Below are 14,617 nucleotides of genomic sequence, written 5' to 3' on the forward strand. Positions count from 1 at the left end.
GGTTCAAAAACACACTTCCTACAGGTTGTAGAGGAAAGCTACTTGCATTCTATGATCATTAAAAAAAAAAATCCAAATTCCTTTTTGCATTCCTTATCAGGTGCTTTCTACATTATTTTACCTTAGTGAGGGCGAGTCTGAAGTTTCTAGCCCGTAATAAAAGTGCCTTCCCTCCTTTGGAGTTTTCACAAAGACTGCACGTTCACAGCAGACTTTCATTCTTGACAACTGAACAAATGATCATCTTGCTAATTCCATATTCATGTGTGACTCATGACTCATCCAGCAGTACTGTCAAGCCTCCTTTGTGAGAAGCAACAGCTGCTTTACATTAACCATCATTACTAAACAGCTTTTCTTTAAAGATGGGCAGAAAAAAATTCTTCTGTCTTAAAATATAGTTAGCTTTTCAGGTTTAGAAGACTAGATTTAGTTGAAGAGTCTACATTTTACAGTCGATTTATGAACTCTGACACTCTGTCTCCTTTCTCCCCTCAAAAAGGCTGTGTGGAACAATGGAGGGCCTGAGAGTCAAGAGGCTTGGTCCCCATTTTTATGTTTTTTGCTCACCACTAGCTGGACATCTTTAGGACTTTTGATTTAATGAGGCATCTGAATGTTTTCCAGGTAAAATAACCGTGAGCCTCATGAAAATGTAAGCTTGTGTTTCTCTCTATAGGCTAAGCACTTTATTTTCTGGTTTTTTATCACATGTCCATGGTTTTTATCTGATTTTTAATAGACTCTTTGGTCCTCAACGGGTTAATAAATACTGCTATATGCAACGATTCTCATAATGGGGTTCAATTTCATGGACTTTTCCATTCTCCCAATCCTCATCCAAAGATGATCAGAATAACATCACAACCAAAAGGAAAAGGCTATCTTTTCATTAAAAAAAATATGTAAATCCAGACTTCATTGTTGTAGATTTAATTCTAGATTACTCTGAGCAAGGCTAAATTTTGAGTCAGTCACTGAGAAGAGAAATTATTTTGAAGATGATATGTTATGAAATTTACTGCACTAATGGAAGATTTTCTGTATACTGCTCTTTAGAACAAAGGAGAGGAATCAAGTGCAGGCATAATTATTTATTGTTAATAGCAATAAAAGTGGTTCTTTCTTGTCTCTCAGTGTATTTCTGCTAGCATATGGGGACATCAGGAAATCCAGACTTTCTGCCCTTCAGTGAGGAGAGTTGGTTGTTTCTGCCACCTTCCCTTATGGCTCAGTGTGATGAGGGTCTTTAAATGGTCACGTGTCCTAATCTACACGTCCCTGCTGGAGGTCTCACAGGATGCTTTGGAAGTGCTTAGCATCCTTTCCTTAGTACTTTCTGCCTCATCAGTGTTCCCCAGGTTATGATAGATATATATGAAATGTCACTCGCATCTCATGGAAAAACCGAGTGTTTTGTTGTTATTGTTAACCGAGAAATACAATGAGAATTGAGGCTGGAACTTTAACAAATCTACTTACTTTCCTCACGCTAGGATTGGGTTCCTTTTTCCACTTTAGAATTAACATATTCCTTCCACCTGGACCTTTAAATGTCCTTCCACCCCCATTCTTTTCCCAGAAGTGTCTTTAAGCTTTCCAGTGCCACGCTCTCTCTGCTTCCTTCGACCATTTTTTCCTCTTTGCATAAAGAAGATTTTTTTAATCCCCTCTGTGTCCCTTCAGTGCTTAGGCTTCAGCACATGCTAATCACAGCTCTTCCTCTAGAGGTATTGCTCCTTGAATTTTCTCCTGATCATTAGCAGTCTATTTATCCTTCCACATGGATGGCTAATAAGTACCTCGTTCCTAAGATGCTCCAAACTGACCTCTTGATTTTCTTTCCCAAACCTGCTCTTCCCTCACTGCCTTCTTGTCTCCCTCACTAATACTCTGCGCTTACTGCCTACTCCTCTTCCCTTGGCTCATTCCTGTGGCCACACTGGCCTCCTTGCTGTTCCTCCAACACGGCACACACTACCAGACACACTGGAGGCCCTTGCTTCTGCTTGAAAGGCAACCCTCCAGGCTTTTCAGGGTTGGTTTCTGTACACCCTCCAGGTCTGTTCAAAGGTATCTTCTAGGTTCACACTTCCCAGAACACACTGTTTAACATGACAGTTCCTCTGTCTATTTCTCTTGTCCTGTTCTCTGCTTTATTTCTCTCTGTAGCACTTATTTCCAAGAGTCATAATATATATTTTATCTATACATTTGTGAACTGTGTCCCTACAATCCAACTAAAATGTAACCTCCATGAGGGCAGGGATTTTTTTTGTCCACTGCACCTGGCAGAGTGCTTGTCACATTTTAGGCTCTCTGTAAGTATTTTTGAATGAAGTTGTGAAAGAATGAAACTACAATTTAGGTCTGCCTTGGGAGTGTAGACTCTAATCTTAATGGGAAACTGACCATTTATGGATGGATTTCTTTGTGTTTTAGTGAAGCAAAATCCTTTATTAGACATTTACAGCTGTCTCAGCCAAACTAAAGAAACACCCAAGCTTGGGACCATGCACAAAGGTTTTAGCCTAGGGCTGGAGTGGCAAATGTATTTGCTTACATGGCAACTTGTGTTTGAAGGCATCCAGAGAAACTCCTGGTGTAGGGGCAGGCACACTATGATTGTACCTGTGTGTAAGATTAAGAAATGGGAACAGATGGTTGTGTTGGTTTTTACATTAGATTCTAATTATTCTAATAATAATATTCAAATACAAAAACAGTTGAGAATAAGTTTTAAAGATAATATGAAGGCTCAGTGCCATTCGGTCTCAATGGCATTTTATTGAATTTCTCAATAAACCATTTTTATAGAAGTCCAGGACTAAGGTGAACTAAAAAGAAAAATGATGAAAACTTATTACCTGTGTCAGAAAAAAAATCAAACCCAGATTTTCTACTTTTTGGTGATATTCCAAGGTCAGCACAATTTATACTTATAATAATTATGTGACAAAAATGATACTTGATGACAAAAAATTAAGGTAATAAAATGGTAAAAAAAAAAAAGAGTATTTGTTCCTTAGGGGTAACTGGCTGCCTGTGATTGTAAACAAAAGAAGGGTGCTAGGATATTTATAGTGGTTTCATCTAGTTTAGTGGAATCAGTTTGTAGTATCAAGCAGATACGTTTTGAATAGAGGCAAAAGTTGATTTCATGTGCAGACTTACATCTTCTCTGCTCAAAATCCAGCCTCCGAATCGTGACTGGGAATTAAATGTCCACAAGACATGTAAAAAAGTTCTGGCTTTGCCATATTAATAATTCATTTTGTTGCAGGAAGGGGGACCCCTTCCAGGGCCCAAGAGTGGGCTCTTGTCTAACAGTTGGAAATGAATTGTCCGAGGAGACACACATGCTGACAAAGCAAAAGACTTTATTGGGAAGGGGTGCCTGGGCAGAGAGCAGCAGAGTAAGGGAACCCAGGGGAATTGCTCTGCCGCCTGGCTCGCAGTCTCAGGTTTTATGGTGATGGTGGTAGTTTCTGGTTTGTCTCTGGCCAATCAGTCTGATGCAAGGTCCTTCCTGGTGGCACACGCAACTGCTCAGCCAAGATGGATTCCAGTGAGAAGGATTCTGGGAGTTTGGTGGGACATGTGGACTGGTGTCTTCTCTCTCTTTTTGACCTTTCCCAAATTCTTCCGGTTGGTGGTATCTTGTTAGTTTTGTGTTCCTTACCAGGACCTCTTATTGTCAGGTAACTCACGCAGGTGGTTACTATGGTGCCTAGCCAGGGCGGGTGGTTTCAGTCAGTGGTTCCCCTAACAATTTCATTCTCAATCCTGATTAGGAAGACCAGAGAAAAGCTTTTCCTGGCTTCTTATGGAAGGGATTTTACCCTTGCACCCAGAGGGCTGCATCTCTTAAGCTGTGAGGGAACTCATATGGTGAAACAGCTGCACTTGGCTTTTGGTCAGTGCAAGTCATTGTATATCTCATCCAATGTCCTCACCTTTACTTTTCTATCTAATGAGACCAAGCTAACTTGCTGGAGAGGGTATCATTCTTTTTTCCAAGTTTGTGAAGGATTGCCTGTTGGCACATGTGATTCATCTTTATCTTCTCTCCTTTCACCATTTTGTTTTATCTTGGCAGGAGAACTTTTCTGCTATACACACAATTCCACTTGGAAAAATAGATTGAATCAAGCAAAACAAAACAAAAATAACATTGTCTTACTCATTTCACTTCCTCTCTCTTAAATAGCCTGGCTTCCATGGGAAGATATTGCTTAATTCCTACACCCTTATTTTATATTTGCATGCAGATTATTAACACACCATTTTCCTTTTATTGTGTAGTCCTAGTTAAACTGTTCTTTTCTTGAGAAAGAAATTATCTTTTATTGTTTGTTTGCGTAGGCACTGTTCTAATACTTTAACATGGCCATTTACTTTTTCCTTTTTCTCACTATTAAAACTGTGAGGTAGAAATTATTATTCCCATTTTACAGATGAGGAAATGGAAGATCAAGAGGTTAGCTAATTTGCTCAACAACACAGAGTTATTAATAAGTCCCGCATCTGGGATTTAAACAGAAGTCTATGTTTCTTAACATTACCATGCAGCCAGTTTCAATGGAAACATCAGTTAATCTAATGCCTTTTAGGAAAGACTACAAGTGAGACTAAAAGATAGTAGAATGACTTAAATCCTTGCAGTTTTACTTTCTAAATAAATTTTCAATCCAGCTTATCTCCATTCCTATCACCATTACTCTCATTCTAATTCCTTTTTTTTTTTTTTTTTTTTGCGGTACGTGGGCCTCTCACGGTTGTGGCCTCTCCCGTTGCGGAGCACAGGCTCCGGACGCGCAGGCTCAGTGGCCATGGCTCATAGGCCTAGCCACTCTGTGGCATGTGGGATCTTCCCGGACTGGGGCACGAACCCGTGTCCCCTGCATCGGCAGGCGGACTCTCAACCACTGTGCCACCAGGGAAGCCCCTCTAATTCCTTCTTAATGGGGCTTTGTGTTTTGTCTTTTTTGGTCACATGTGCTCTCCCCACAGATACTAGACATATCCTTCAAATGTAAGTCTGTTAGAATTATTCCCTTCCTTAAAATTCTCTGGTAATTTGCCTTCACCTACACTAGCAGTTTTCAAACTGTTGTTGCATGCAGGTGCTTTAGGGAGTCTGCAATTGCTCAATGACAATTTTAGTTTAAAATAGTTTCAATGTTCTATACATTTTAAAAGATCAAAGTGTTGTAGTAAAATTTATTTTTAACCCCTTGAAGTTGGTGTAGGATTAAGGGTCAGGCTACCATATAGCTGTTCATGATGCCTGCATATTAAGGGACACTAAAACTTCCCTAGTAAAAATGGGAGCTCTGTGATGCCAGTACACTTGGATTTCTATGAGAGACCCTTTACATCATCAGCAAAATGTAAATGTGTTCTTCTTCCTCCAAAGTATTTAGTGCTCTAATACAAAACAAGGTAAGTCAATAACAACAACAACAATAACAAAAAACCCTACAGTTTTCACTCATACTGACCTATTTTAAATATTTTACAACTGCAAGGCTCAGTTCATGACCCAATCAAGTCCTGCTGCAAATTGTCATAACTGATCAAATATTCTGAATTATCAGTTCTTTTTTGTGGATAGGGAGCATTCTCTAATTTTTAGAGGTAGCTGAGGTCTATAGGTTTCTAATCCTTGAACTGTGCCCCACCACAGAAAGTCTTATCAATAAAATGAAAGTGAGTCTTGGACTGCCACATGTAAAACCATCTGTTAGCAAGAAATTACAAAAAGTTGTACTATCACTTGTGAAGACTTGAAGTCTCTGCTCTGTATCCTTACACTTTGCATAAAACGTTCACTCAAGGCAGATGTGACAGCGCTATAGCAGCAAAATGCAGCTAAGGTTTAGATTAGGGAGAGGAACTATTTCTCTGATTAATTTGCTACACACAGTTCTCCTTCTGAATCCTAAGTCCAGGGCTCTGATCCATAATGTGTAGGACACTGGGATCAATGGATTCTTGAAAGGGTGGGATCTTAAAAATGTCTAGTTAATGATATATCTTGGAAAATGTTAAGATCCGGTATGCTAATTAACACATCCTCATAGTGGATAAAGACAGTGTTAGCACTTACAGTAGCTATATTTGGACTGTGAGTTTCTGAATAAATAGGCTTTTATACCATAACTAAAACCAGAGTTGTTAACTAGCCACCTCTCAGATACAGAGTAAAACTCAACCTGAACACCAGCCCCCTAAAATGAATAAGTGGGATCAAAAAAATCCATTTGTGTAATATGGAGGTGATCTTGGGGTATGGGACCTAAGGAATAGGTGGGATGCTGCCTGGTCCTCCAAATAGAAAGAAATATTGTCCAGTATCAGAATAAGGGCTGGACAAAGGATGGGAGGCAATCACTGGTCAATTCATACTTAAATGGGGGGTTTCATGGGATATTTTATTTTATATATCAAACTGTGTTGAAGTATTATAAGATAAATTACAAACCACATAAGGTGACCTTACTACCAATCAAATGAAATTCCTGCCAAGACTCCCCTGAAGTTGATTGTCCCAGTAACCATGAGCTCTAACCTAAGTAATCTGTTGCCCACTAGTCCTTATTTTGATATTTATTTATTTGGGAAAAATAATATTTATTTTTATGGGAACAAGTGATTTACTACCTCTAAAATTTAAAAATCTTTAATATATTTTAGGAAAATGTTTGAATTGGAAAATTACAAAAGAATATCAAAGAGAAAATAAGAATAATATGATAGTAGGAAATGTGTTTTCATATAAATGGCAGAAAAACATTAATTACATTTTAAAGAAAATTTTGAGAATTATTAGTCACTGTTCTTCATGAATATGAGCAACCAGTGTTATCTAGTAGGGAGTGATGAACAACCTGAAAAATAATTCCAAAAGTTATTTTCGATGTACACAAATTCTTTATTTTTCATCAAATGTAGTTGGTATCAACTTTAGTCCGTAGATCCTCAGGAGAAATGTAACTTATAGGCTACAAACAGAGACTCAGGAGGCAGGCTGTCTGGATTTGAAACCTGGTTCTGCTCTTTATTTACTGTATGATTCTGTTATTTAATCTCACTTCTTCTCAATCCCTCATGCATAAAATAGCGGTAATACTAGTACAGTCAACCCTTGAATAATGCAGGTTTGAAGTGCAGAGATGCACTTATACGTGGATATTTTTCAATAGTAAGTACTATGTATGTAGTACTGTATGTACTGTATGTACTACATACACTTGGTTAATTCGTGTATGTGGAGGAAGCTCTGTTACAGAGGGCTGACTATAAATTATGCTTGGATTAAACCCCTCCTTGTTCAAGGTCAACTGTAACTATTCTGTGGGTTGATGTGAAGATACAGTGACCTGAATGTATAAAGTGATATGACTATTGCCTGGCCCACAGTAAATGTTTGAAATGAAGATTTTTTTTCAACATCTAAACTCTATTCTGTGCTTTGATTACTTATCCACCAAATTACCCTCTCTAGAAAGGTTCAAGGGTCTTATAGAGCATACTGAAGTTTTGAGGAACAAGTCCTTCTGAAACTCAGTCCCTCTTGGTAATAGCTGGTATGTAGTCAGAGTAACAGTGTCCCAGGAAATTAGCTGTTTCTCTTCCTTTGCACCAACCTCAGGCATTTTTCCATTGTGGCCAGAGAAAAGGTCACCTAAATGCCAAACTTCTTAGGTTACCAATCAACTACTTCTCTCTGATGTCCAGTGAATTCCCTAGAATATTGTGGAAAGAAAACGTTGAGACCCTGCTATTCATAGAATACTTAATATTCCCATTCCCTTCTGAGTTTCAAGGGAAATCCTCTGGGATCTCTTTCCTCCATGATTGGCTGACATCTACCTTCTAAACCCTGGGCACAGTCTCATTCCCTGTTGGCCACCATTGCTTAACTTCCTACTACAGAAGCTCAGGGGAAACAGCCTCCTCCTCTCCATCCTCTGAGAGCCAGGAATGGGCTCAGGACCTGAGCTCAGCTAAAAGCACATTCATGCCTGGGGTGGGCTGGGAATCACCCACAACAGCTGCTGCCATGTCCCACAGTGGAGAGAGGGCTGTCCCACAGTGAATGAATGCATCCTGGGCAGAGTGTTCCTGCTGAAGGTAGAGTTGCCCTTTTTCCTTATTTTGGAACTTTAAGGTTTGTCTTTGTTTCTGTGCGTTTTCTAGGCTGGGTTTTCCACCCTCTTGTCAATTCTGGGAACCCCCCCATACCTTCCAGTAATTTCTTCCTTTTGCTTAAATACCTAGATTTGGATTTTCTTACTTGGTGATAAAAAATTTCGGATACAAAGAAACACATTATTTCCTGAATGAAAACCAACTTCCTAATGCCCCCACCACTGCCATTAATAAATGTTAAGCAAGTATTTAAAAGTTATTGTTGAAAGGCTACCAAATCCTTGGCCTGTCCTGGGGGCTAACCTGAATGGCTGACCCCTGGTCAGCTTATTACCTGTGCTTCAGGTTTGATAGTGTTCAAGCTGTCTCTTTTTCCATTCAGATCCCAGAATAATGCTTCTTTTGCCACTTCTGTCTAATAAAAGTTGTTGAATGACTATTTGCAAACTTTTCTCTCTATGATTTAATACTTTTTTGGGCTAATATACAACTAAAATTAAATTTAGAAATAAATTATATGCTAAGGGTGAGACTTTGGGGGTTTATTGGATTGGCCTCATTGCACTTAATGCCTGACTATACACTGATGTCACCAACTGTAGCTTGTATGATTATGCTAATAAGTTGCTGTGTTTTCATCTTTTTATATATTAGATCTCCAGGTAGATATTATTTGAATAAAGGGTTATTCTACTTCAAAAGATTGAAAAGCAATGCCCTGCAGGATATGCTTCAAATTATCTACCATAGGGTTATAAGGCCCTCTGTGATCTGGGCCCAACTCACCTCTTTGTCCTCATTTCTGTCTAGGTAATGACTCATTTGTAAACATTCTGACAACTGCTAAGCTTGTAGGCCTACTTCTTCCCTCCTACACAATGTATTGTTTTTGCCTCCTGTTTTCTAATCTGCCTGCAAAGATTTCTCCTTTCCTGTGAGTTGGTTAAGTCCTACTAGCCCTTAAGAGTAACCCTTAGCAATAGTGCCCTCCCCACACACATCCCTTTGGCTGGGTTAGGATCCCTTAAAATGTGGCTTCCTTATACCACATGGAAAGAGAGCTTCTTCACAGTGTGTCCTCATTGGCTGTGCTTTTTTTTTTTTTTTTTTTTTTTGTGGTATGCGGGCCTCTCACGGTTGTGGCCTCTCCCGTTGCGGAGCACAGGCTCCGGACATGCAGGCTCAGTGGCCATGGCTCACGGGCCCAGCCGCTCCACGGCATGTAGGATCTTCCCGGACCGGGGCACGAACCCGTGTCCCCTGCATTGGCAGGCGGACTCTCAACTACTGCTTGGCTGTGCTTTGCATTGGTTTTCCTGTCTGCCTTAATGGAAGGAGAGCTCCTTGAAGGTAGAGAAACACAAAGCTTGGCCCCTAACAGAGATATTGTGATGTTTTGATTTATAATAAGAAATGTATACGTATTTGGTCTTCATTCCGTTTCTGGCACAAAGCAACTAAATTTTCCTAAGTGGTAAGAGCACTAGGAGCATCTTTTGTTCACATATTTGGTCTTTGGCCCCAGTTCCTGACACAGAGCTCCTAAACCTCTTGTAATTTCCTGGGTGATAGAATTACTTCTAACGAGGTGACTCTGGGTGGGCTCCTGGATGGTCCTGGATGAGGGCTGGTCACCAGAAAGACCAAGCCCTGATTAGAAGCTTGGACTTTTCAGCCCTGCCCACCATTCTCTTGGAAATGGAGTTACTGATTGATCATGCCTATGTGTTGGAGCCACTGTGTTTCTTTTCCTTTGTAAACCTTGGTTTTTGTTTGTTTGTTTGCTGTTTTTGTTCATTTTGGTGCTGTTTTTGTGTGTGTGTGTGTGTGTGTGTATGTGTATCTGGACGCTTGTAGCATTTCAGTTTTATCTTAGGAATTCAAAATTTCTAACAGGATTTGTGTGTGTGTGTGTGTGTGTGCGCGCTCCCAAAATGTTTTCCTCAGCTCTGGAAGTTTGTCATATATAGTTTGCTTGATTATTCATTCCCATTCTTTTTTCTTTCTATATGCTGTTTAATGGTTGTTGGCTTGCCTAGATTTGACAATCACATATTTTATCTATTCTGTATATATTTTATCTTTTCACTTTCCCATAGTTTTTTTTTTTTTTTTTTTTTTTTTTTTTTTTTTTTTTTTCTTTTTTTGCGGTATGCGGGCCTCTCACTGTTGTGGCCTCTCCCGTTGCGGAGCACAGGCTCCGGACGCGCAGGCCCAGAGGCCATGGCTCACGGGCCCAGCCGCTCCGCGGCATATGGGATCCTCCCAGACCGGGGCACGAACCCGTATCCCCTGCATCGGCAGGCGGACTCTCAACCACTGCGCCACCAGGGAGGCCCTCCCATAGTTTTAATACAGTTGATCTTCACAAATTTAGTTTCTAGAAATATACATTTCATTCTTGAATTGCTAATGAGTTATGACATTTCTCAATCATACTTTTTACTTCCAAGAACTCTTCTTGCAGCTACATTGTCTTTCTATCTTTGTAACTTGCTCTTGTTTTTACCACTGCAGTTCTCTTGGATCTGAGAATACTAATTAGATACTTTTAAAATTCTCTCTTATTTTTTCAGTAGCTCTGTTTTCTTTGGTGGATTTTCTCTCATTTTAGAGCATGAAATTATCATTTCTGGCAGCTGTTTTCCTCATGTGCCCAGGGTTGTATAACGATTGTTCATATTTTTTAAAAAAGTGAAAGGGTAGCTGCTAGTTTTGGTTGTTGATCCTGGTTCCTCCAGGGTTTCTGTGGCACAGGGATGATTTCTCCTGCAGGTGGCCACAAATCTCCACTTCCTTAGTGCACTGTCTGTATTTGACTGAAGCCTGACATGGTGGTGATGGCAACAGCTCAGGGAAGAGGATTCAGCACCCAGCTATTCTGCATTCAAACGTTTTATGGAGACCCTGGAGAACTGATTTCTTTTACCCCTAAAAGTTCAGTTAATTGACTATGCACTACTTACTGATTGACTTAATTCCCTAGCTATTTGGGGTTTTTTTCCACATAAAAAAGATTTATTTTAAATTCACATAAAATACATTTAGAATAAATCTAAACTTTTAGCATTTAAGTACTGTAAAACAAACACATAGGAGCTTTTATGATGTATAGTCTCCATTCTGTCTAAAAAGCCGGTACAAAAAGCTTTTTTTACAGTTATTGATTATCACCTCGTTGCCTTAAATTTCTAGATTTTCCATTTTGAATTCTTCTCTTTTTGAAGACTGGAGCCACTCCATCTGCCACAGCTCCAAGAAAAGTGTCTGTTTTTTCTTTAAAAACCACTTTGGGTTCCCCACCAGCATCAGCCTCTGAAGTTGATACATATTCATTTTCAGTGCTTGGAAGTTCCAAATCTACCTCCTCATGGGACTCAACTTATTTAATTTCTTGCCATTCTCCATATGGGTTTGATTTTTCATGAGCTTTGGGTTTTTCTTCATTTGGACCTGATGAATTCTTACCTTGGGTATTTTTTTCTTTCTGTGTTTCTGCTTCAGTTCCTTTATCACTATTTATATTTTTTTCCTTAAACTTTATTTTTAGCTTTTGTGTTTCTGTAGAGACTTCTCCTTTTTTCCCTCCCTTTGTCTGCTTCCTGTTCCCCATCAGAATCACTATGTGAATCTGATGATTTGGACTCTTCTAGGGTGCCAAGTGACTTCTCATTGACTTTACTAGAAAGCAGATCGCCAGAGTGTGGAATGAAATCATCAGGTTTTTCCCATCTGGATTGCCCTGTTTCTGTATTATAATAATAGGTATAACCATCTTTGCTTAAACCTTTTACCCAAACAGTCTTCACTGCCGTCTTTTTTAAGTTTCCTTGAAATCCTTCAGGTTTCTCCCACTGAGATGCTCCTGTGATGAGATCAAAATAGTAATGGTAACCCTTAGAGGTTATGCCTTCTACCCATCTGCCCCTTGAAGGGCCCCTTTTCTTGCTGCTGATTTGATGCAGAGGTGGGTGGGATAGTGCTGGTTACTGGTGATATGCTTGGCTCTGAAATTTCTGACTCTAAACCAAGCCTTTTCCCATATTCTTGGTATGCTTTCAGGGCAGCTGCCTCCATTGCAGCATACTCCTTTGATAGCTTTTCTTCTTCCTTTGCCTTATCCAGGTTTTTCTGTTTAATCTCACTTGATCCTCTTGGCCACATTTTCCTTATGATTCTTTCCTCTTGCATGAAATTCAATGCTAGGCCTATTGTCCACTCTCCAGCACTTGTAGTAATCACAGAATTTCTTTGGTTGTGACTTCCAGTAGTTTTCCATGACTGGACCAGCCGCTCCGTGGGTCACCCCCAGGCCCAGCTGAGACATGCGTTCCCTACTCGGGGCAAGTTGACGCCAGCTCACCGCGAGCTCAGACATCTCCCTTCTTCCCTGGGTAGCTATTTGTAATGAAAAGGTAACTAACTATGTACTGAATTCATATAAATAAAAATTATAAATAGAAATTCTAATAAATAAGAAAACTGTTGTATCTCTTCAGAATCATGATCCATTGAAGTTTTAGTAGTATCTTTGCATAAATAACCTATTCTTTTAATCATTGAAATTTCAAGTTCCTTCTGCTTACATCTTTTTAAGTATCTTAGCTATTCAGCAATTTACAATTTCATTGAATTTGCAGTCTCACAATAGGATATCAAATTAATTTCCACTGACATTTATTTGAAATTCCTTAAAACTACTTAATTGAAGAATTAGAATTTGAAAATTTTCTTTCTACCTGTTCAGGTACATATTTCTATGTCTCTTCAATCAAGACTCACATGTGATGCACATTTCTTTTAAAAATATCCCTAGGAATTTTATATTTATTTTTTTTTTTTTTTTTTTTTTTTTTCTTTTTGCGGTATGCGGGCCTCTCACTGTTGTGGCCTCTCCCGTTGCGGAGCACAGGCTCCGGACGCGCAGGCCCATCGGCCATGGCTCACGGGCCCAGCCGCTCCGCGGCATATGGGATCCTCCCAGACCGGGGCACGAACCCGTATCCCCTGCATCGGCAGGCGGACTCTCAACCACTGCGCCACCAGGGAGGCCCTATATTTATTTTTTAAGTGATTTTTTTCCATTATACATTGTAACTGGTTAAACATTACATGTTTCATATAATCATTTGCAGGTGTTCATCTTACACAGTTTTTCCTTAATTCTATTAGACTTTCAGGTAACTTTATTGTACTTTCTCAATTAAATAAGATGTATTTCAAACACAGTATAATATAATAAACATTTGTACCCATCTCTTAAAATGATATTTAGTTATATTTATTTTTGGTATATAAAAAGTTATATAAACATAACTAAAAAAAAGTTAAAACCCCATCCATAGACACCCTCACAGAAGCACTCAGAATAATGTTTGATTAAATGTCTGAGTATCCCATGGCCCAGTCAAGTCAACCTATATATTAACCAACACATGGAATCTATTTTTCCCTGTTTTATGTTTATCATCATATCTCATATAGACATCCACTTAACATCCTCCAGCAGTATGTCGTGATTACTATTTGCTAATTGGAAAAAAATTATAAAATATTACTAAAGAAGAAAATATTAAAGACAAAGTATAAACTTCTACTTCTTGGGTTCTTCTTTTTATGTGGCATTTGCACTTAATTTTAGTGGTAGAAAACCTTATCAGGGACATTCTGGTCCATAATTTAGAGCCTATCAAATGATGTATTTCCTGTGAATAAGCCTCAGCTCACAAGGAAAACTGGGTGCATTTGGATTACAACACAGAAAGTGGATGCAGGCGGGTTTGGATTTGACTCCTGACTCAACGTCCACTTTAGCCAATCATCCTTGGGCCTTGGGGAGACTCAATAAAATTTTTTTTGATGGATAAATGAATCGATATAATTTAGCTTTCTATTTTAAATTACGTTGAAAGTGTTGCAAAGATTAAATAAACTTAAATGTAAATATACAGAGACCCTGGCAGACAGTAATGGCTCAATAAATGGTAATAATAATTGTTGTTAGGGTGGTGGTAGCTTTTACTGCTCTGAAGCTAACTTTGGCCATTCGACCTTAAGTAGTAGACTAGAATATCTGTGTTAACATGAATGCATGGGGATACTGAAAGCCTTATTCAAGTGAATTTAAAAAGTACACCTGTAATGTATTCCTATCAAGAGGTGTCATACTTGAGCACTTAAGAATTTTTTGTGATAATGGTAAAAAGACAAGATAATTGATAGTCTGAAACATTTTCACAACTTGCATACATGCTTTAAAATGAAATAGGGCTGTTTTGGCCCTACGTGTATATATATATTTTTATGAGTTTAAAATTTTATGCTTAAAAGTAATTTAGTTAATATAGCAGTTAGCAGAAAGTATAGTAATAAAAAGAAGAAACTTATTATGGTAGAAAAAATGTATCTAAAATGAGACGATCAGATTGATTGCATTTTCTTAAAAGTAAGACTGGCTTAT

At 38.8% G+C, this 14,617-nt stretch overlaps 1 pseudogene across 1 annotated transcript; it reads right to left on the reverse strand.

Annotated features, from left to right (window-relative positions):
• Positions 1-11,317: 11,317 nt before the first annotated feature.
• Positions 11,318-12,441, reverse strand: LOC308609604 (WW domain-binding protein 4-like; annotated as a pseudogene). The gene has a single exon. The product of its transcript is annotated as a WW domain-binding protein 4-like (transcript).
• Between the last annotated feature and the right edge of the window lie 2,176 nt (positions 12,442-14,617).

This window comes from Mesoplodon bidens (genome assembly GCF_964165515.1).
Source record: "Mesoplodon bidens genome assembly, chromosome: 1".
NCBI classification, from domain to species: domain Eukaryota; kingdom Metazoa; phylum Chordata; class Mammalia; order Artiodactyla; family Ziphiidae; genus Mesoplodon; species Mesoplodon bidens.